Source organism: Anser cygnoides, chromosome 9, assembly GCF_040182565.1.
Source record: "Anser cygnoides isolate HZ-2024a breed goose chromosome 9, Taihu_goose_T2T_genome, whole genome shotgun sequence".
In the NCBI taxonomy this organism is placed as follows: domain Eukaryota; kingdom Metazoa; phylum Chordata; class Aves; order Anseriformes; family Anatidae; genus Anser; species Anser cygnoides.
The window spans coordinates 456,286-480,301 of NC_089881.1; the positions used below are offsets into that span (position 1 = coordinate 456,286).

The 24,016-nt window shown below is 42.5% G+C and overlaps 1 protein-coding gene across 4 annotated transcripts in view; it reads right to left on the reverse strand.

Annotated features, from left to right (window-relative positions):
- Positions 1-278, reverse strand: part of AGTR1 (angiotensin II receptor type 1) — a 29,858-nt gene extending 29,580 nt beyond the window's left edge. For 2 of the 4 annotated variants that reach the window (XM_048055110.2, XM_048055111.2), the window contains exon 1: positions 125-278. The gene's annotated coding sequence lies outside the window, so the exon portion shown is untranslated. The remainder of the gene's footprint in view (positions 1-124) is intronic. The other 2 variants (XM_048055112.2, XM_048055113.2) reach the window with 1 other exon arrangement.
- Between the last annotated feature and the right edge of the window lie 23,738 nt (positions 279-24,016).

The window sequence follows — 24,016 nt, forward strand, 5'->3', positions numbered from 1 at the left end:
ACCTCCGAAGGAGCAGAGCGGGGGAGGGGGCAGCAGGGCGCAGCGCCCCGACCTCCAGGCGCCTTCCTCCCCCCGGGGCCCGGCAGTGCGCCCCCGGCCAGCCAGCCCGCAGGGGCCGCCTTACCTGTCTCGGCGGCGGCTGGCCCGGACGGGACGGGACGGGACGGGACCGGACGGCACGGCCCCGTGCTGGGCTCGCCCCGCTCTCCCTCCCCGGCCGTACCACTCCTCTCGCTCCGCTGCGCGGCCCCCGGCTTTATAGCGAGGGGCGTTGCGGCGCAGTCCGGCTCGCCGCCGGCTCTCCCCACCCCTCTCCCGGGACGTGCCCCCCTCCGGCCCGGCTCCCTCCCACTTCCAGCCCGCGGCCACCGGCACGCCCGCGGCCGGAGACCCCTCCCCGCTGCGGGCAAGGGGGCTCGGGGGTGCCCGGGACAGGTTGGGATGGGACGGGACGGGATGGGACTGGACGGGCAGCTCTGGCACTGCGCAGGGCGCGGGGCTGCTGGTTCAGAGGCAGGAGGATGCTCCTGCTTGCGGCTGGCCGCAGGAGCAGCCACAAGGCGTACAAACGTTTGTAGTCTCTCTAGGAATTCCCCGGGCTGCTCGCGAGCACACCTGAAGTGATCTGATCATTGTTAGCGAAGTTACAATGGATGCAAAACAGGTGCAATGAATCTGACAAACTTTATTCTCAGGGAGTGGGGCGAAGAAGGAAGGAGGTCTGTTACCCCCCTTGGAACGGGCGTCCTGGGAGGTGCACTCTTCAACTCACTGCTGACATGAAAAGACTTTGTGAGGGATTTTTTGTTTCTTTGTTTTTCTCTTTTCTAAACCTGGATCTAGTAAACAGAACAGGGAGCAACTCTCAGGCAGGGTTTCTGACATTGCCATGCTCACCAGGAACAGCGTTTCACGAGTTCTGTTTTTATTTTAAGGTCCACGGTTACAGACAGAGCTAATGCTTCCAATGAGAACTGCACTACCGCACATTGCTTTCTAGTCTTTTATATACCCACTGCATTTTTGAAGGCCCTCTTAAGGAAGATGTGGTGACCTAGGATGGGACTGGTAATGTAAATTTGCTGTGGCTAAGAGTGATCAGGATTGACAGCAATCTTAGTGATAAGAGCAGGCACACCATAAGGAAACATTTGCATTCTGCAGTAATAACAACTGTACTGGAATAATAATTACTCTTCAGCATCTGCAGGTGCATTTTCAGCAAGGAACTGGCCGGTTATAATTTGTTTTTAAAAGTCTCTTAGCTAAAATGGAGATTTGGATAGAAATATAGAACTGAGGTGTATTGCATAAACTTAATTGTTCCAGGATGGATCATGGGTGTGTTACATGGAGACCGTAGCTCACCGATGATAAAGTCTCTTGCCCTGGCCTTATTTATGTCACATCAAGAACAAAACACCTGCCTTTTCATCAGAACAGTCAGGATCGGAACCGTTTATATTGGCTGCTTGCTGCCCTCTTGCACTGGGGGAGTTTATAATTAGCTTCCTCTCTGAGGAGATCATGCTGAGATATCACCTAATGTGCACAACTGTGTGTATGTTCACAGATTTAGCATGACAGGGACTGGAAGCCACTGCCAGTAAGTACTACTCAGGCCTTTGCAGTCCCTGAATCCAACTACTGCAGTTTGCTCTTTTATTCCCAGATATGTTATTGGTTGTATTACGTGGGGCTCCTGACATGTGGGACACATTTATTCTATCCAAATGTTTCTTTGTACATGTGTGATGTGATTATACAATTACACTGAGTATCAATGTATCTGGCAGATATTGCTGGGGTAACAGGCACAACTCTGTTGCTCTCTTCCATGGTAAAATCTGCTGGATGGAACTGGTGGGAAGGAGACCTCTGTAAGGTGATGCTTACAGGGGTTTGTCCTCAAGTGGTGTTTCAGTTCTCCTAAAGCTGAGCTGAAGAAACTGAAGCCAAATCTCAATGCCCACATCAAACCCTTGCTACTTAGAGTTCCAAAATGCCCCTGGATGTCTGAGTCACTGCCTGCAACCAGTTGTTCCCTTTATTACCTTCCAGCATCCTGTTGTTTTAGGAAAGGGATAGGGAAAGTAGGTGATCACTGTACTTTTACTGGAATAAATTCATAGAATCCTAGAATGGCTCGGGTTGGAAGGGACCTTAAAGCCCATCTAGCTCCAATCCCCTGCCAGGGATGCCACCCGCCAGGTCAGGTTGCCTAGGGCCCCATCCAACCTGGCCTTGAACACCTCCAGGAATGGGGCATCCACAGCTTCTCTGGGCAACCTGTGCCAGTGCCTCACCACCGTAATAAATCAGGGAAAAAATAAATAAAACATGCTTTTATTTTTATTTTTTTTAAAGATATGTGTAAATTGATTTTGGTTCTGCATATCTTTGTTGAGTTTGGTCCACCTCTGGAGAGTACTCACATGAGAGAAGATGTAATTTCATGTAATTTTAGGAGAATCTCCTCATTACTAGGAGTTTTGTGTCTGGAATCTCAGTAACAGAATTTTAATATGATGAGCTGAAACATGTACTTGTTATAGAAATGTGGTTTACAAGAACATCCAGTGAATAATAGACTTGACTAGAATTCTGTTTTCATTGAACTGTGTAAATAAAAAGCCTTCTTCCTTCCAGAATTGATTGAGGTTCCTGTAATGCAGAAAGGGCTTCAGGGAGCAGGTTTTATTCCACTACTTGTGTTAGATCAAGCAACTATTGTTAAGAAGGTGACTGTGCTGGGCAGTTTGATTTGTATAAAATCAAATAGATACCTCTTCCAATAGTGATGTTTATTAAGATCACTAGAACAATATTGAGAATAAATTGTTTAAAAACTTTAAAGTGTTTCTTCACTGGGACCTCAAAATAACATTGCCTTTAAAACCTCTGATTTTTCGTAATATGTTTGTAATGTTTTGTATCTGAAACTTGCAGGTATTTGTTGTTGTTATTCACATTTTCATAGATTTTTTGTTCTGCAAGAATGAGAAGAAAAAAATTATCTGTTGAAAGCTGTCATTCCATACATGGATCCCCACGGCACGGGACTTCAAGAACCAGGCTTTAGGAAAGCACTGCAGGCTGTGAGATTTGTGGCACACTGCTTCTAGTCATTTTTCTTTTTTATTATGTATTTCTGTTGTATTTTCCCACTGTTGGTTATTTCAGGAAACTGATTGCACTTTTGCACGTAGAATATAGTTGTGCACTTGCTTAACATAGAACAAGTAATTCAGAGGCAGATCTGCCGCTGTACTGGAAACCCCTACATGTCCTGGTAGCAAGCTGATCTGAGCATGCTGAAGATTTGCCTGAAGATGAGAAAAGTTGCAAATGCTTCTTTAGGAACATTTCTCATCAAAAGACACTCCTTCTATCATAATGAGTATTTCAGTCACATCCTGTTTACACATCTAAATGTTTCCCAAGAAAAGAGACCAGGAATTGATCCCAAGTCACTGCATCTATTATTTAGAATTTGTCATTCTCTTTTGTCAATGAACTGCATTTTCAGTGTGTTCTCTTGCTGTCTACCACAACTGAAAGTTACTGGAAAATGTTGAGGAAAGAAAATTTTGAAGAAAGATAAACACTGTGAGTCTCGCTGCCCTGCTCTTGAACCCAGACTTGTATAGCTGTAGGAATAAATGTTAGCAGCTTGTCTTGTAGGAACAGGAACGTATGTCACTGCTGTCATCTGCTCTCTGCATGAGACTGTTGGAGACTATAAGGTTTTTGCTAAGGCTAGAAGGCTCTGCTAAGGCTCTGGTAATATGTATTTGTGTATGTCAGAGAAGAAGCGAGTGTGAGATGGAGAAATGTGTTTTGGGACAAGTGAGAGAGGTCATTAGTAGACTTCTGAGCAGCAGCGGTACTAATATCCACAAGGTCTGCCTGTCCAGGGCTATGGAAATTTACATTATTATTTCTTTTCTAATGAGGTTCTCCTCAAGTAATTAAGATAGTTAATCTCCTTCTAGGAAGCTATACAGTTTAACTTTATTCTTTGTCAGCTTTTATGTTTTAATTGTATCTCCTATAGTCATTGTGGCATACAGCAAAATGGAGGGCGGGGGGGGGGGGGGGGGGGGGGGGCTGAAAAATGTGAAGACTCCAAGGAAGTCGATGTTTTGAATCTTGGCATCTTCTCATCACTGGAGAGTTTAATTGGTTTTATTTTGGTAGATAAGTAGTAGATATTTTGATTTACTTCTGTGAATTTAGGAAGCTGAACTGAAGTGAAAGTGTTGACATCACTTCTTAAAGTTTATAAAATATGGTATGTTATGTACTGTTTTTTCTGTGTAGGTGGGGCTTTGCTGGGCTGTTAGTTTAACAACAACTGCTTTGGGGGTTTGGACCGTTGAGTCCAGAGGCAGATATAAGGTGGAATGGGCTTGGAGAGCAGAGACTGCCGTGCAGGTGGCAGCAAGGGCAGGCTGCTGGCCCTGGCTCAGCATTGCAGCAAGCCTGCAGTGGGGCTGTGGCTTGGCAGTGAGCGCAATGCGTCCCACCCTGCGTGGGCAGCTGCTGCTTCTGATCGTGAAGTAATATTTGACGGCAGTATGGGCAGAGGAGAGAAGGAGACTTACACTTTTCTTATTCCCAGAGTAAGTCCTTGCTTGATGAAACTGTCAGGTCACCAGATTAATGCAGAACCCTGGCCCTTCTCCAGGAGCTTTTTCTGCTGTCTGCATCAGAGGGAGGCCGGCTGCCTCAGTGCAGACCTCCTGTCCCCCTCAAACCTTCTCAGGGCTCCCAGGGATCTGAAGGAAGCTGATGTGGCAGAGCCACATCATTTTTTGCTGTCTTAGGAAGTGGAAGAGAGAGAGGTAGGGATCTCTTTCTGAGGTAGGGACCTCCACATCAGCAGCAAGTGCTGGGTGCTGCGCTGCTGGGAAGCCAGACCAGAGCCAGATGAGCCCAGAAGCTGAAGAGGGCTGGGCTGGGCTCCCTGAACTGAGCTCATTCTGCTCTGCAAACCTTTCTCGAGGGTTCATGACATAAAGTTCATCCTGGAAAATCCTAGACAGCAGCATTGAAATATGGTACTGTTCAATGAACACGTGCTCTTACCTCATTTCTGTGGCTGCTGGCAGCTGGCAGCTCTGCGGTGCAGTCTGGCTGTTGGGTGCGAGTGCGGACGGGCTGTGAAGGATGTGGAAAGAAAATGCAGGGAGGCTGCTTTTGTTGCTCAAACAGCCCTGTCCATCTGCATAGGCTGGTACAGGACTGGCAGGCCCAAAACCCAGATACCTGTCTTCCCACGTGAACAAAGTATTTGAGGCCAAGCTGGATGTGAAATTGACCCTGGTTTGCAGGACTCAGTATTTATTTTAATATTAAAGCAGGCAGGAATGAGGTTATTTTTGCTGCAGGATGTGTTTCTTTCCTGTGCTTCCTTCCCTTTCTTTATCTTCCTCGTTTGTCTTTCTTGTTCATGTCAAAGATCTGGTGTTTGTTTAAATGAATGAAACACACTCTTGATAAGGAACCTTTTACTCTGATTCTGTTCCTGCTGCCTTTCACCTGACTGGGGCAGGGAGAGCCAAGACAAAGCATCTTTTACGTGCCCCTCAGAAATGTCAGGCTCTTGTAAAACCATTCCATTTGTGAGGAACCAGTTATTTGGAGTCCTTTATATATCCAAACATGTTGAGGGGAAATCAGCCTTTTCCCCTCAGACTTACAGGATTTACTTTTTAATGGTGTTTCATTGCAGGCAGATATATCATGTAGCTTGGCTTCGCTGTTTAAATCTGTCCCTGTGGATGTTCACCCATTCTGCTTGATTGTGGCAATGTTCTTTCTGGGAACTGGCAGCAAAACACTGTATTTTAAATGCATTTTCTAAATGCTACATGCCATTAAATAAAAGTATTACACAGATCATGCGATTCAAAGCATTTATTTATTTATTTATTTATTACAAAATGCACCACAGGACACAGTGAATGCTGAATATGATCATAATCTTAAAGCCTTTGAAGCTAGACTGCCATTTCCATCAGGGACTGTCATGTCCATTTGAGAATCTCTTTCAATCACCATGCAATAACATGCTATTGGCATAATTTATGTTTCAGGTGATGCGAGGGCAAAATTTGAGCCAAGAAAGTGTTCCTGTAGAAGGGATTATGTTTAAATTCCTTAGTGCTGGAAGCAGTGCTGATAGTGGTGAAGTACATTTTGGAAAGCTTGTGTGATTTATTTTCAATATGTGACACTACGTGTGAACTGAATTGAGTAGTGTTAGCAGGGGAACACCTCTTAGCCATTTGTTTACCCTTTCTTTACTTACTCTTCCTGAGTAAATTCATCTTACCTGAAGCAAACTTTATGTAAAAATGAGGTTCAACGTAGAAACGAGTTAAAATTTGAAAAGAGTGTGTTAAAAATGGAAATAGAGAAATCCCAGCTGTAACACTGGTGACTCCTTCAGAGTATATCAAGTTCTTTAATTGTGCAGTAGAACAGGATCATTTGCAAACCTGCTGTTGACATATTAATGATTTAAGGCTCTTATAGGTCTTAAGAAATATCCCGTTTAATTCTAACTGATGATAAAATTATCAGTTTCTGGAAAAGGCTGTGGTTATGGTAAAGCAAGCTGTTGTTTGCATTGCTTTATCATCCCTGAAAAATGGGCTTGGACTAATGTGCAATTAGTAATTTTAAAATGTCTTTTCTCAAAACAACAAACAAGACTTCCCATTGTGGTAAGCCTGAAAACAGTACGTATTCATAAAAACACATTTATAATTTTGGAATGAGAGGAGAAAAAAAGATTGGTGTTTGAGTTGGCCTCCACCTCTTATTGAACCTAATCATTGTGATTAAAATTTAATGGAGAGTGTGTAGTGTTATCAGTAATAATTATTATGTAAAAAACCTCTCCCCTCCAGCTTAACTGTGGAAAGATGCAGAATTCAATTTTTACGTCTGGAATTTTTCAATTTACCAAAAAACACAGCCATAAGACCATCTTAACATTATTTACCATGTTCTTTGAGCTAAGCAGAAGCACAAAAAGATGGATTTTTTTCTCTGTGCAGATTGCTTGGAGGAAACACTATTTTCTTATTACAAGCGATTTTTGCTGTTTCTGAAAAGAAATATAACCAACAGAAGAGTAAAAGACGGTATTTTTAACACAGAGGAATTAAGCAGCTTCTTTTCTTCCTTATGCAAAAACACCACTTTTTTCCTCCTCAGAGTATTTAAGAGCAAGGATGAGGATTACTGTAGCTGTGGCTGAACACCCCGGTTGTTCCAGGCACTTATCAGTTACCAACCCAACCCTTCCGAATTCCCGTGGGATAAAACTGGGCAGGGCAGAATCACTATTACTGTCATCTCACAGGGGAATTAGGCCACTTAATGCTCAGTAACTTGCTGGAGATCCTCACGAAGCTTTTGACAGAGCAAGAATTCAAGCCCCTACTGTCTGAGGCCCAGAGCAGTGCTATCTGCAAACCACTGTGATCAGCACTTTCTAATCTAGTTGTTATAAGTAAAAGAAAACATTTTATAAAGTAAGATAAGGAGCAGCTAAATTCCAGTCCTCATCAGCTTGATACTCCAAAAAATAGGTGCAAGTCTCTGAGCATGGAACGGTACCTGTTCCACTGTAGAAGCAATCCTTCCTCACACGTCTGCCACTTTTATCAAAATCCAGTTTAATTACCCAATATGGAACTGAAAATGTGTGTATTAGCTACAGAGCCAAAGAGTTGGGAGAGCATGTGGGTGAACACGCAGGAGCTCCCCTCCCATTGCAAGAGCTCTGTGCTCTGAGGCTATAGTGGGGAGAAAAGACACTTCTGTACTTTTTCTCTCTGGCCCTCCACCCCTTGTTGCAGGTAGTGAAGGGCCTACAGACATTGTGGCACTGTATAAAAACATGGGGGAATGCTCTTGGGGCAGAGGATGAGGCTAGTTAGTGTGGCTAACTACCCTCCCATTTGAATGCCAAGATGACCTAGTTGTTTGTTTCTAATTTTGGTTCTTAATGGCCCAAGAACCGTGATAGTTCTTTATATGATTATATATGACTGAAAAGTCTAATTTAGGTGGCTGCTTTCTTTATTTAATTCTTGGCCAGAGCACACTCCCATCCCTATTTCTAAGCCATTATCTCTTAGTGCTCTTGGATAGCCCAGCCAGGCCAGGGTGTGCCTTTGACACTTCTGTTTCATAGCTTTTGGATGTTATCTGTTTTACTGCATGTATGGAGACTGGGTTGTTTATTCTGACCTTGACTGTTTTTCAAAAAAGTAGAACTGTTTCCTAGGAAACCTTAAAGAATGGTAAGAACATGTTAGTTTGTACATCATTTAGATGACTTCAGCTTGTTTACTGTGATGTTTAGTTTATTGCAGTGGGCTGGAATGGTTTATTAAATGAACTATGTAAATAGGAGGATAGGAGCAACAGACCACCAGGAGGAGTGTAGCATGATTATCAGGTGCTTTTGTGTGTGTGTTTATTGAATAGATCTATATTTTAAAGTTTTTAACACCAACGAGTAGCAGCATTTAGAATGCTTTGATATTTAGAAAATATGAATTCCAGAAGGTGAATGACAGTTTCTTAAAGACTTTCTTAGTGTACATGCAAAGAAAGAATACAAACATGTCTAAATAATATACTTACCTATATCCTCTGTATACCTACATAAGAATATGTAAAAAGCATGCATTGCATGTATTTCATGCAAAAAAATTTATCCAAAGTACAGAGGTGTATTTTGATGTTGTTGCCTTTTATAGCAGTAGCTTGGACTAGCAGGCTTAGAAAGACAATTCTGATCATGATGACTAATGTTCTTAACTTTCTCCTCTGAAACATACTTAAAGGGTCTGGCTCATTCTATGTTTTGCAGTCAGCAATCATTGGATGTTGAAATCATCTAAGGCATGATGTCCACATGTTGAAATATTGCTGAAGTCAAAATATTACACAAAGACAAGCATATCCTTTTAGAAATGTACTGGATGAAATGTGTGTACTTCCTTGCAGGTGAGTAAAGTATGGTATGACTACAGTAAGGGAGTGATGCTATATTTATGAATACATTTAATCATTCAAGTAAATTTTCAGCAGAGACTGGGAAACAGAATGTGTTTCTTCCATGCACAGTTCATATTCAGTTCAGAGTGAGTTTCCTGACCAATTTGCAAGGATGTGGATGCCTGTTGTCTGAAGGAGGAGCTGACGCAGCCTGGCTGGAACAGTGTTGTACCAGTGAAGGAATGCAGAGGTGTTTGAACAACTGACATAAAACATACTACCTCCCTGTTGTGACATGCAGCTCTAAAACACAAATCCCCTTTAAAGCCCGAACTAATTTTAGTGAATTGGTACTACCCTATAAACTTTTACTTGGAAGTGCTAGATAGATGTTATTGGTCGTATTTCAATAAATTATTTATAGGTGTCAGGATCCTGCACATTTTTTCCATGAACTATTATTTCTTTTGCTGTATTTAGGTTTCTAGCATTGAGCACAGGGTTATAACCACAAAAAAAAAATTTACACATTAACGCAATTTGACTGGAAACAATGTCTGGTCTGGTATAATTACATTAAGCCAAAAAAGAGAATCCATGCAGGGAAATATAGACACGTGATATAATAACAGAATCACATAATCGTCTAGGTTGGAAGAGACCTCCAAGATCACCGAGTCCAACCTCTGACCTAACACTAACAAGTCCTCCACGAAACCATATCACTAAGCTCAACATTTAAACGTCTTTTAAAGACCTCCAGGGATGGTGACTGAACCACTTCCGTGGGCAGCCTATTCCAATGCCTAAAAACCCTTTCAGTAAAGAAGTTCTTCCTAATATCCAACCTAAACCTCCCCTGGCGCAACTTTAGCCCATTCCCCCTTGTCCTGTCACCAGGCATGTGGGAGAATAGACCAACCCCCACCTCACTACAGCCTCCTTTAAGGTACCTGTGGAGTGTGATAAGGTCGCCCCTGTGAGCCTCCTCTTCTCCAGGCTGAACAATCCCAGCTCCCTCAGCTGCTCCTCGTAAGACTTGTTCTCCAGACTCCTCACCAGCTTCGTTGCCCTTCTCTGGACTCGCTCAAGCACTTTGATATCCTTCTTGTAGCAAGGGGTCCAAAACTGAACACAGTACTCAAGGTGTGGCCTCACCAGAGCTGGGTACGGGGGGACAATCCCTTCCCTAGCCCTGCTGGCCACACTGTTTCTTATGCAAGACAGGATGCTGTTGGCCTTCTTGGCCACCTGTGCACACTGCTGGCTCATCTTCAGCTGACTATCAACCAGTACTCCCAGGTCCTTCTCTGCCAGGCAGCTTTCTAACCACTCATCACCCAGCCTGTAGCTCTGCTTGGGGTTGTTGTGCCCCAGGTGCAGGACCTGGCACTTGGCCTTGCTGAAGTTCATACGTTTGGCCTCAGCCCATCGGTCCAGCCTATCCAGATCCTCCTGCAGAGCCTTCCTACGCTTGAGCAGATCGACACACGCATCTAACTTGGTATTGTCTGCAAACTTGCTGAGGGTGCACTCGATCCCCTCATCCAGATCATCGATAAAGATATTAAAGAGGACTGGCCCTAGTACTGAGCCTTCCCTGGGGGACTCCACTAGTGACTGGCCTCCAACTGGATTTAACTCCATTCAACACAACTCTTTGGGCCCGGCTACCCAGCCAGTTTCTAACCCAACGAAGTGTACACCAGTCCAAGCCAAGAGTAGCCAGTTTCTCGAGGAGAATGCTGTGGGAAATGGTGTCAAAAGCCTTACTGAAGTCATGGCAGACCACATCCACAGCCTTTCCCTCATTCACTAAGCGTGTCACTTTGTCACAGAAGGAGATCAGGTTAGTCAAGCAGGACCTGCCTTTCATAAGCCCATGCTGACTGGGCCTGATTGCCTGGTTGCCCTGCAAGTGCCGCGTGATGACATTCAAGATAATCTGCTCCATGAGCTTCCCTGGCACTGAGGTCAAACTAACAGGCCTATAGTTTCCTGGGTCTACCTTCCAGCCCTTCTTGTAGATGGGCGTCATAGTTGCTAGCCAGCAGTCAACTGGGACCTCCCCTGATAGCCAGGACTGCTGATAAATGATGGAAAGCAGCTTGGCCAGCTCTTCCACCAGTTCTCTCAGTACCCTCGGGTGGATCCCATCTGGCCCCATTGACTTGCATACATCCAAGTGCTGTAGCAGGTCGCCAACCATTTCCTCGTGGATTATGAGGGCCACATTCTGCTCCCCATCCCCTTCCACCAGCTCAGGGTAATGGGTATCCAGAGAACAACGTGTCTTGCCACTAAAGACTGAGGCAAAGAAGGCATTAAGCACCTCAGCCTTTTCCTCATCTCTTGTAACTAAGTTTCCCCCCGCATCCAGTAAAGGATGGAGATTCTCCTTAGTCTTCCTTTTTGTGTTGATGTATTTATAAAAACATTTTCTGTTATCTTTAATGGCAGTAGCCAGATTGAGCTCCAGATGAGCTTTGGCCTTTCTAATTTTGTCCCTGCACAGCCTCGCAACATCCTTATAGTCCTCCTGAGTGGCCCGCCCTCTTTTCCAAAGATCATAAACCCTCTTTTTTCTCCTAAGCTCAAGCCACAACTCTCTGTTCAGCCAGGCCGGTCTTCTTCCATGCTGGCTCGTCTTTGGGCATGTGGGGACAGACTGCTCCTGAGCCATTAATATTTCCTTCTTGAAGAGTGCCCAGCCTTCCTGGACTCCTCTGCCCTTCAGAACCACCTCCCAAGGGACTCTGCCAACCAGTGTCCTGAACAGCTCAAAGTCAGCCCTCGGGAAGTCCAAGATAGCGGTTTTACTTTATCAGTTCACAGAATCAGCAACATTCTTGGTAATTTTCCTTCTATCCAAGCAACATAAAATCAGCACAGTACATTGTTCAGATTTTTTAGAGTCAAAAATATACCACTCTGTTTCTCATAGACTGCATTTTGTTTTCTAGTTTTCCCATTTACTTCTGTATGCCTGGGCAAGGAAAAAGCTAGTTCTAATTTGGACCAAGATGGAAAAAACAGGTCCTAGAAGAGTTGGCTTGTACTTACCTAGAAGTTATAGTTGTAGTGAACTCTCCACAACTGCATGTGGAGTAGTGAGCTGGCAGGAGAAAGCTTTCTGATAGCTTGTTATCAGGTCTCATTTTCATTGCAAGCTTTGTTACTTCTCAGAATCCTGAATTTTAGTCATGATTTTGCTTCCTCTGCAGCAGCTTCCTACCCTTTCTCCATTTATGGAGGCCTTACAGGATTTGTCTGCCCCTGCACATTAATTTGGGACCTCTCCTCCCTGTGTGTTCTGAAGAAAGTAAAAGCATCAAGTTTGTTTGTTTTTAAGAACTGTTAAAAAGAAAAAAGAAAAAGAAAAGGAAGTTTGTAATAATCAGGAAATAAAGAGAAAGAATATGAATTCACAAGCAGGTATTTTAGTGCCTATCTCCTGCATTCCCATTTTATTTTTTTAAAAAAGTCTTTTGGATTTTATTTATTTATTTATTTATTGTTGTAGAACTCCGGTTTCTTAAAATTGCATGAAGATATGTTACTCTAATGCAAGTTTTTTCTCATTTTCTTCTGTATTATTGCTGAGAGAAGAGGGTAAATGAATTCCAAATAGCAATTCAGAGCTGATTAGGTTGAAAATAGGTGCCCAAATACCATCATCAGGTGGTTTTGGATTGCCCCACAAATGTATTAAATTAGGGAAAATGAAAAGAAAGCAGTTTGGGTTGTTTCAGCTGAGTGGCAATGTGCTGCCATAGACAGATCACAGAGATTAAGGAAAATATGAGCAAAATAAGATAACAAAAGTGCTATTCAGCAACTTCTGCCTACTTTTAGTGATATGTGTCTATAGGTTGGAACTGGGGAAATTCATAGCTGTTGTGGTTTAACCCGGCTGGCAGCTAAACACCACACAGCTGCTCGCTCACCCTCCCCCCTCTCTCTCTGGGATGGGGGAGAGAAACGGGAAAGTGAAGCCGGTGAGTTGAGATAAAGACAGTTTATTAAGACAGGAATATAATAATAACAATAACAATAATAGTGATAATGATAATAGTATTAATAATAATAATGTGTAAGAAACAAGTGATGCACAATGCAATTGCTCACCACCCGCTGACCGATGCCCAGCCTATCCCCGAGCAGCCCAGCCCCCCACCCCGGCCAGCCACCCCTATATATTGTTTAGCATGACGTCAGATGGTATGGAATACCCCTTTGGCCAGTTTGGGTCAGCTGTCCTGGGTCTGTCCCCTCCCAGCTCCTGCTGCACCCCCAGCCTGCTCGCTGGCAGGACAGAGCGAGAAGCCGAAAAGTCCTTGGCCTGGTGTAAACACTGCTCTGCAACAATTAAAACATCAGCATGTTATCAGCGCTCTTCTCATCCTTATCCAAAACATAGCACCCTACCAGCTACTATGAGGGAAAATTAACTCTGTCCTAACTGGAACCAGGACAGATATCCACCCCTTATTCCATACCATTTATGTCATGCTCAGGTTACACTCTTTCCAATACCTTGTAATTAATCACCATTTTCATCTATGATATATAGCAATCATGGTAGTGATGACATACAGTATTATATAATAATTAACATACTACAATTCAACTCATGGGCTATTCTCACCCAGTATCAAATCCCCTTGAGGTACACACCGGACCTCCCCATTCTTTTGCATTACCCACCAAGTGCATCCAGGTCCCTGAGCAAAAGCAATTCCACGAATGGGTTTGCCTTTTCCTGAGGCAGGAGTAGCCCAGACTGTTTTACCCAGCGTGTTTCTTACGTGCACTGCAGGAACTTTATCCCCTTCTACAGTGCGTAACAGGTTTGATTGGGCAGGTCCAGCTCGGTTGGCAGATCCCCTGGTATTGACTAACCAGGTGGCCTTTGCCAAATGTGTATCCCAATTTTTGAATGTCCCAGCACCCATTGCTTTCAGTGTAGTCTTCAACAGTCCATTGTATCGTTCAACTTTTCCAGAGGCTGGTGCATGATAGGGGATGTGATACACCCACTCAATACCATGTTCTTTGGCCCAAGTGTCTATAAGGTTGTTTCGGAAATGAGTCCCGTTGTCTGACTCAATTCTCTCTGGGGTGCCATGTCGCCATAGGACTTGCTTTTCAAGGCCCAGGATAGTGTTCCGGGCGGTGGCATGGGGCACAGGATATGTTTCCAGCCATCCGGTGGTTGCTTCCACCATTGTAAGTACGTGGCGCTTGCCGTTGCGGGTTTGAGGGAGTGTGATGTAATCAATCTGCCAGGCCTCTCCATATTTATATTTCAGCCATCGTCCTCCATACCAAAGAGGCTTTGACCATTTGGCTTGCTTGATTGCAGCACATGTTTCACAATCATGAATAACCTGTGCTATAGTGTCCATGGTCAGGTCCACCCCTCGATCACGAGCCCATCTGTAGGTTGCATCTCTACCTTGATGGCCTGAGGTGTCATGGGCCCATCGGGCTATAAATAATTCACCTTTATGTTGCCAGTCCAGGTCCACCTGAGCCACTTCAATCTTAGCAGCCTGATCCACCTGCTGGTTGTTTTGATGTTCTTCAGTAGCCCGATTCTTGGGCACATGAGCATCTACATGGCGTACCTTTACAACCAGGTTCTCTACCCGGGCAGCAATATCTTGCCACAATGCCGCAGCCCAGATGGGCTTGCCCCTGCGCTGCCAGTTGTTCTGCTTCCATTGCTGTAACCACCCCCACAGGGCATTTGCTACCATCCATGAATCAGTATAGAGATAGAGAACTGGACACTTTTCTCGTTCAGCAATATCTAAAGCCAGCTGAATGGCTTTCACTTCTGCAAAATGACTCGATTCACCTTCTCCCTCAGCAGCTTCTGCAACTCGTCGTGTAGGACTCCATACAGCAGCTTTCCATCTCCGATGCTTTCCCACAATACGACAGGACCCGTCAGTGAACAAGGCGTATTTCTTCTCATTTTCTGGTAGCTTGTTGTACAGTGGGGCTTCTTCAGCACGGACCACCTCCTCTGATGATGATATCCCAAAGTATTTGCCTTCTGGCCAGTCCATAATCACCTCCAAGATTCCTGGGCGACTGGGGTTTCCTATTCGAGCCCGCTGAGTAATCAGTGCAACCCACTTGCTCCATGTAGCATCAGTTGCATGATGTGTAGAGGGGACCCTTCCTTTGAACATCCAGCCTAGTACCAGCAGTCGGGGTGCCAGGAGGAGCTGCGCTTCAGTACCGACCAATTCCGAAGCAGATCAAACTCCTGTTGAACTCTGTCCTAACTGGAACCAGGACAATAGCAAAAAATGAGAGCTTGGCTTAGGTGCAATAGGATGTCTAATAGAAACTCACAGCAAGAATTTAGGACGCTGGCTTACTCATGGAGAATGAACAGACTGTCCTGGGTAGGAGGCTCCACACACCAGAAATGATTATTCTTTTTTCTTTCTGCTATTTTTCTCTTTCACTTGTTGAAATTCCTCCAACACGTAAAATGTTCTATCTCCAAGCTCTCCAAGACTCATTTTGAGCCTTTCTTGGCAGGCTTTTTTTAAAACAGCTGGTGCTCGCAAATGCAGTGGAGTATTTTCTGGTCTGGGACTTGTATTTTTTTCAGCATTCCTGCATCACCTGAAACATAGCTTAGAAAGAAACCAGTTTGCTTTTAGGGAAACTCTTAACTCTGTTTAGGTTAAGTAAAAGTGATATCATGAGACTTAACTAGCCTCACCCAGTGAAAGTCATAAGTTAAAACTGAAATGCTGCTACAGGCAAAACTGAATTTAGTAGAGCAAAATTGGCAGAAACAAATATCAACAGGATTTTATTGAAAATGTTATTTTATTTAAAAAAAAAAAAGTGGTGAAATTAGTCAGGAATAAAATATGAATAGAAAAAGAACTCACCAAAACATTGCTAGAAAGAATATTTGCTTCAAGAATCATCAGCCACTTGGACACCCAAATTCTAACCTGTGTAATTCTCATGCCTTTAAATTTAAATGCAAAGGTTATATGAATATGAATACAACATATTCCTTTTTCTTAGTGCATAACTCTGGGGAAAAAAAGCTTGAACCACTACTTGATTTATTTCATGCTGTTTTGTGTTGTCTTGGGGATGCCTGTAGTTGCTGATCGGAGCTCACTGATTTTTTTTTTTCTTTTTGTCCATTTTACATGCTGCTTTAAGGAAAATGTAGGAGGTTCCTGTAGTATTGGTTTTTAAATTTGCCTCATTTTATTAGTTTGCTGGGAAGTACTGGGATTAAAGAGATTACATCATGCTAGATTTGCACTTTAACCCTATGAGGTAAGTGGGTACAGAGAATTGATGTAGCTCAGTTATCTCATCCAAAAGGCAATTCACATGGCAGCTGCAAAATTATTTACAAGTCTAGAGGAATAAACCAGTTTTGCTCAAATACAATGAGAGGAGACAGAGGTGGTAAATGTAGACAAAAATGTTTGAAATGCATAAAAGGTTGTAGGAAGGATTCAGAAGATGATAAAAAAAAAAGAGGGAGTCAACACCATGCACCTGGACAAGGCAGGCTCACTCTTCTAGCCCCATCACTACTTAAGCAGACCAAGGAAAGCTAAAAGTTTTTAAGAGTCATAGGTAGAACATCTCTGATAATTGAATTTGACTACTGAAACTTCTGTCTGGGGGAGCAGAATGCTTAAATTTTGTCTTAAATTATCAGGCACACAAGAGGGACTGTGGTGTACACAAGGTTGGTGAGCCCTGTTGTATAGCAAGGAGAGTCCAAGCTGGTGGAATCGCAGGATGCAATGGCTTTCTTTCGAAAGTGATACAACACTGTGATATGAATGCTTAAAAAGTAGCAGAGAAAATTGATTTGTGTTATTTTTTGAAAGAAGGAATAGAAATTATTGAACACCTAAGGAAGTAGCTGATGTAGCTGTGGAAATGTGGCAGAAGAATAAGTTGCAATAAGCTGAACAAGGTGCATCCATGTGCCTCGCTTTAGGAGAAAATAGATGGAAGGGAAAAAAAAAAGAGAGAGAAACTAGATGAGGATCTAGTCTGACAGTGAAAATAAGTGGAAGTAGAAATCAGTCATATCTAGGCTTCATTGAAGAGAGCAACTGTTGTAAGCTGCAGAGAAAATGGAAGAATCTGTTCAGGGTCAAGTTCACCCCCTTGAGGCTTAAATGGGCTGAACTCCAGCTGGATGGAGAGGAGTTACAGCTGCAAAAATCTGATGATAGAGAGAAGCAATGAAAACATGACTTGGATGTCAAGAGACTGAAAAGAAACAGGCTTTATGAGAGGTGAGTATATGAAATGCCAATTCTAGAGTAGGGAAATAAGTAAGTAAAAAGTATTTAAAAACACAAGAGTTTGGAGAAGACATAAATGTAATATCTGATTCAAAATGTAATGAAGCTGTTTCCTGAAGTAAAATCTGTATGAGAAAAGCATTGGATGGTGCACAGGCACTTGGAGAAAATTGGAGTGGTGATCCAGTTAAGAAATGAGGATATGAACCAAAAGTGCTCAGTTCACTATTGTTTTTTTGTTTTGTTTTGTTTTTTAATGAAGTAGTTGTATTATAATCCTTCTGTGTCTGGAAACTTAAAATGTAGCTAGTGATTAAGAACATAAATTGCAGTTGTGTTTCCAAAAGGTAGCTCAAGAAAGACTGGCTAAAGCCAATTTCCTAGGAGAGGGAGCAAATAAATGTTTATTTGAAAGACAGGTGTCAGGAAAAGGGCTGGTGTCTTGTCAGAGATACTGAGAAAGCAGTAGGTAAGTGGTAGGAAAATGCCTACACTATACCTGTGTAGTGGTAACCAAGTGACTGAGATTTTAGGATATATAGAAGGTACTGCATGGTATCCAGTGTAGTTGCTGTTATCAGAGGCATCTAGATGGTATAGTCTTTTACACAGGCTAATCACGTTACTTTGTACGTGCTTGGTGGTTTTGCCATACTGATTATTCCTGTTGTAAAATGCTTTATAGGGTAGCATCTTTCTTTCCTACAGCAATATTAACTCTGGTTTGTATTTAGAAGACAGGCCCTGGACAGCGTTCATAGATTCATCCTCTGCATTTGAATTTAGGAGCTCTATAAAGTTGTAAAACTGATGTGCTTTGTGTGTGCCAAAGTCACTCACCATCTTTTTGGCAGGAAATAAAAGCATTGCTGCTGTAGTAGCGTCACTAGTCTTTCAAGTGCTGTCCTATTCTGCTTCCTGAAATTTATTGACAATTTTGATAAGTTCAGGAGCTTCCCCCTCCAGTTTTTAAGCCTCTCATGTTTTTTACTTTTAGAGCTTGCTTTCATGTTTGTGGCTAATGGCAGTCATTCACATTCAGGTAGGCCTGGGAGCATGGATGGCAATATGTAGTTAGTCTTTTGTATGCCTCAATCCCTTATGTAGGCTACAAACAGATTCTAAAATAGACCAAAGTTAATACATTAAACTTTGCTTCTAAACAAGTCTGCTATATAGCAATTACTGGAAAGTCCTGAACAAGTCCAGGTTTGGTCAGCAGATACTTATCCAAGGCATTTATGATGTGAGATTTGCCATAAGCCAGATGCTACTGAATTCAGTTCAGTCCTTTCATTTTCAGACAGATCTAAACATGCTTGTTTTCCTGACTTAAATTTACACAGTCAAGTTTATCTTCCTCATAATTCTCTCACATTGAAGAGTGTCATGTAATCGCCAATGCTCTCTTTGCTTCCCTCTACCTGCTTCCCACGCCCCCCCCCCCCCCCGCCCACCATACAAATGGAATGAAGTATGTCTTTTGAGGCTGTTCAGATTTTATTTTTTTTAACTGAAAAAAGACAACATTAATGGTGGTTAGTTAATTAAAATGTTCTGCTGCACGTGAGCTAATTAATGTCGGTCTTACATCTCTGGGTTACGTGCATATGGTACCAGTCCTGAAACTTTACCTTCCTGAGGTTTCTTCTCTTCTGTTTGATTTTGTAGATAAGGACTTGATAGTTGCTGGTTCAAGACAGCCTAGGTGCCTATTCTGCCCTTGTCTGTGGCTCAAAGATCTTATCCAAAGCCCACTGATGTTACCAGAAAGGTTTCCTTTCGCTTCTCGAGTCCTGAGGAGCATATCTGTAACATGGGTAAACAGCTAAGATGTATACAGCAACAGCTCACAGATAGGGATAGTGGAAACTAACATGGGAGAGATGTTAGCAGTGTGATTGGTTGGCATGATTTGTGCTATCAGCTGTTATTTCAGCAACAGTAAGTGTCAGATCAAATTCTCAGTGGAATTTTCCTTTCTCCTTTCAGGCAGTGCTTGCAGCACGTGTGTTCCCTCTCTAAAGGGGATGTATCAATTAATACAAGTCACAGTTGTTAGCAAGAAAATTCTTTTTGTCAAATTTTATGCTATATCATATCCAGTGCTTCTATTAAAAGGGGGTAGAAAAAATTGTCGTGTAATACTTCAGGCTGGGAGATGAGTGGCTGGAAAGCTGCCTGGCCGAGAAGGACCTGGGAGTATTGGTTGATAGTCGGCTGAATATGAGCCAGCAGTGTGCCCAGGTGGCCAAGATGGCCAACAGCATCCTGGCCTGCATAAGAAGCAGTGTGGCCAGCAGGTCTAGGGAAGTGATTGTGCCCCTGTACTCGGCTCTGGTGAGGCTGCACCTCGAGTACTGTGTTCAGTTTTGGGCCCCTCGCTACAGGAAGGACATGGACGTGCTCGAGCGAGTCCAGAGAAGGGCGACCAAGCTGGTGAGGGGTCTGGAGAACAAGTCTTACGAGGAGCGGCTGAGGGAGCTGGGCTTGTTCAGCCTGGAGAAGAGGAGGCTCAGGGGCGACCTTATCGCTCTCTACAGTTACCTTAAAGGAGGCTGTAGAGAGGTGGGGGTTGGTCTATTCTCCCACGTGCCTGGTGACAGGACGCGGGGGAATGGGCGAAAGTTGCGACAGGGGAGTTTTAGGTTGGATGTTAGGAAGTACTTCTTTACCGAAAGGGTTATTAAGCATTGGAACGGGCTGCCCAGGGAGGTGGTGGAGTCACCATCCCTGGAGGTCTTTAAAAGACGTTTAGATGTAGAGCTTAGCGATATGGTTTAGTGGAGTACTTAGTGTTAGGTCGGAGGTTGGACTCGATGATCTTGAGGTCTCTTCCAACCTAGAAATCTGTGTGATACTATGTGATACTTCTCTCCCCTTTCTTCCTGAAGAAATTCATGGGCAGTTACAAGAACTCTTTCCTTGCTCTTCCTTTGCTTGTATCTAGGGTACAGGAGTACCCACAGGTGCTAATTGGGCTTTACAACAGAGCTGAAAGTAGGAAAAAAAATGTTTTGTTCACTTCTAAAACATAGCAAGTTCTGAGCAGAAAATGAGTTGTTTTAAAGCTAGTTGTAATGCTGTGAAATAATCTGAGGGAGGAAATTGCACATATTGTGACTACCAAAACTTTAGAGAAAATTGGGAAGGAAAGCAGTAATTAATAGGAAAAAAATTGCTTGGAGCCTGGGGTTAACAAATGTAAATTTACGAGATTAAGTACCAGGAGTTTCAGAGGGACTGTCTGCAGAACTGCCCGTCAAAAATATTCCTCTCACCAAGAACAGTTATTATATGTTAACAAATTGTTTCATAAATTGACTCTGAGATGTAATTATAAATATGGTATCTGGCACCAGTGACTCTACGTTGCCTCATAGCACTTTTGAAAGCAAACAGCTACTGCATGCAGAAACAGAAGCAAGATTAAGCTATGCTGTTTGTACAAAGTCAAATGATTATAAATGTTCTGTGGGCTTAAGGCAAAATCCTTCTTTTCTATCACTGCAGCGTGCTAGTGGCTGATCAAAAAGTGCAGGAGCAGAGGGTGTTTTGTGAGGGTGGGGGTTAAATGTTACACATTACACACTTTAATGCTAATCCTAAAAGAAGCAATTAATGCACCGTCTGCTTCCCCCTCAGCATCTGCTCCCTGTCTTAGTTAGGGGCCTCAGCTGAGGTGATGAGAGCATGAAAAAGTGCATTAGCTCACACCTCCCTGCAGCAGTGAACATGTGGTACATGGTGAACTATGCCCCAGCTGGGGCCCTGCTTCATTTATGCTCTGGTCTACTGCCTGCTATTGATGGAGGGGTTGGTTTTAATTTCTGTAAGCTGTGGGACAGGTCTCCAGTGTTTAAAACAATATTAGCTGATTTTTCCGTTCATTTTTAATACATTGAAAAGGATTAAAATGTTATGATTATCTTCTCTGCAAATTAAATTTTGTTTCCAAAAGGTCCTAATCCTACCTGGAAGCTTTCTGGAATAACAATATTGAATGAATGTTAATGGTACTTGAAATCCATGCAATTAATTTACTTAAAGACCTACCATGATAGATATTGTCCATAAAGTCTGAAGTTGTGGGATAATTATATACACTTTAGTCCATGTTTAACTGCATACATTTTAATAAGATTTCAATTTTTTTTGCGTTTTTATTACAAATAACAATAACACAATAATTATGTCCAAAAGGGATTTATAAACTTAAAAAAAACGCATAAAATTCACAATGTGCAGTAATACTTATTATGCTAATTACAGTAGTCCCTTTTGAGGCATGCATTGGTGTAAAATAATTAATTTTGATGCCTGCAGCTTAAGATGTGTAACTTGCTTCCGCTGGTTTTCTTATTGTAGAGCTCACAAGGGTGGAAACTGGTGCTTAAGTATATGTTGTTATTCTGATCAGTCTTTATGTATCTTTAGAAGCCCTACCTCCCTTTGAGAAATCAGAACATAGTTTTATTCAAGGTTAATATGGATATTCCTAGCTAAAAAGAAATGTAAGAGGTCTCTAAAGCATATAGGAATATAGAAGTTTGGATCAAGTTTGCTAGATTATGTTTGTATTTTCAACTGCATAACTGTCTTCTTCCCCAAATCAGGGCAAACATATTACATTTGGCTAACTGTTGCACATTTGCTCAAAAAAATATCTTTCTAAGTTGATCTTGGAAGAGCATTACCAATTTCAAAACATCTTCAAGGCACCTGCAGTGATTGTGATTGATGGGGATGGCAGATGGTTAAAAATACTTGAATAGTGGAAGCAGCTTTGCAATAGTGACAGCCCATGCAGGGTTAATGAGGTGCCCCAATTGCCATGAACTTCTGCCTGCCCCACCTGTGAAAAATGCCCAGTGGTGAAGAGGGAGGCTGAAGGGGAGTGGGGTGATACAATCTGGTCAGATAAGTTTTCTGTTGGTTTATTTATTTATTGTCATCATGATTTGCTTGCTTTTTAATGGCTTTTGGTTCATTACTAAACTGGGAGGCTATAAACATGGCTGGGTGCAGCTCCAGTATCAAGCACCTTGTGACCTGGGCTGTCTGGATGTTGTGTACTGAACTAGATCAGGTAGTAACTGATGATGTGCTGAGAACAGTAAAATTAAAGCAGTTGGCAGAAATACTGATTTTGATTAACCACTGTGTATTTGTCTTTGTTAAGTCTGCTTCACGGCCTTGTAACCTCCAGCCAGAAATTATTCAGTGGCAACCTGTTGTCTCAAGACCTTTAAAACTGCTGAAGAAGGGCTCTAACCCTTATTAGTAAGGCAAAGTTGTCCACTGTGATTAGCCTTGCCCTGGAGAGCTCACGCTTATTTCGGTGTTCGTAAGGAAGAGAAAACAAACAAACAAAAAAAAAAACCACAGAATTTAATGTTGGCAGGGAGAGAGCAAAAACAAGGGAGGCAGAAATAAAATGAAAGAAATGTAGCTATTTATAAAAAGGGATTTGAAAGAGACTATGGTGGGCACATATCTATACTTGTAAAATGTAGTTTCTCTCAGAAAACTGTATTGCTTGTACATTTTACTAGTAGTAAGGAGATATGCACTGTGTTTTTTCCATAATTTAAGTTGCTTCATCTGTGAAGATGATTTGCTATCTTGAATTAGTCTTTGAGTCTAGAGAACTTGACTTTGAGTCTAGAGAACTTGACTGCTCTTTTTCTCAGAATATGTACTTTATTTTACAGCTCTATACGTTGTGAAACTTGGACTGAATAAGATTTGGAGAGTTAAATGCATGTATGAGATCACAGAGGTTTTTAGCTTTATTTTTATTTACAGTCCTTTTCACTTCCTCTCCAGCTAAGAAGGAAAGATTTTTAGAGGAGCAATTGTATTGGAAAACCTGAATCTCCTTTACCTAGATAAGCAAAATTGTAAGTCCTGGTACAATTAATGAGTTGTAAAAGTTCAGATTATTATTGAAAACATCTCAGGAGGAAAAACTAAGAATTTAAAGGCAGGTTGTTGGTCTTTGTTTCTAACTTTTATGTCAGATTTAGGTAAATCCCAATTAAGATCTTCTGTATCTTTGGAGGTATTTGTTTTTTTTGTATGTATTGAGGGTTAGGAGCCATGGGGTAGCGAGCTTTGCTTGCTCTTGCAAGCTAATGCTCTGCATCAGGACCTCACATCATTGCTGTCTCCTGGAATTGGCGGTGTTGATGTCACACAGTAGCTAACTTTAACTTGGAATGAAGCTGTTGATTTCTCATTGCTGCAGGCTCATTTGTACCCATGAAAAGTTAAGTGCGAATGCTTTTGTTGCACTCTAGGGTAAAATTTGAAGGCTTTTATCTAAAAATTGCATCTTGTTAGCAGTGCTAGGCAAAGCAAGAGAGTCAGCCCTCATGGAGGACCATCAACCCTTGAAGCTGCTAATGGAGAAATGATACTCTTTTCTCAACAACGTTAAACATTAATAGAGAAATGCTATTGAAATGTCAGTTAAAGCTTATTTTCTATTGCTTAGTGTAAAGTTAATGTCTTTGTTAGTGACTTAAATGAACAATGAGGGACTGAAGATGCTAGCTTTGATTATTCCTCCCAGAAATCAAAGCTTTATATTAAACAATGCAAAAAGACCCTTTCAATGACACTCTAATAAAAAGAAATGCTACCTTGTTAACACCGTCAAG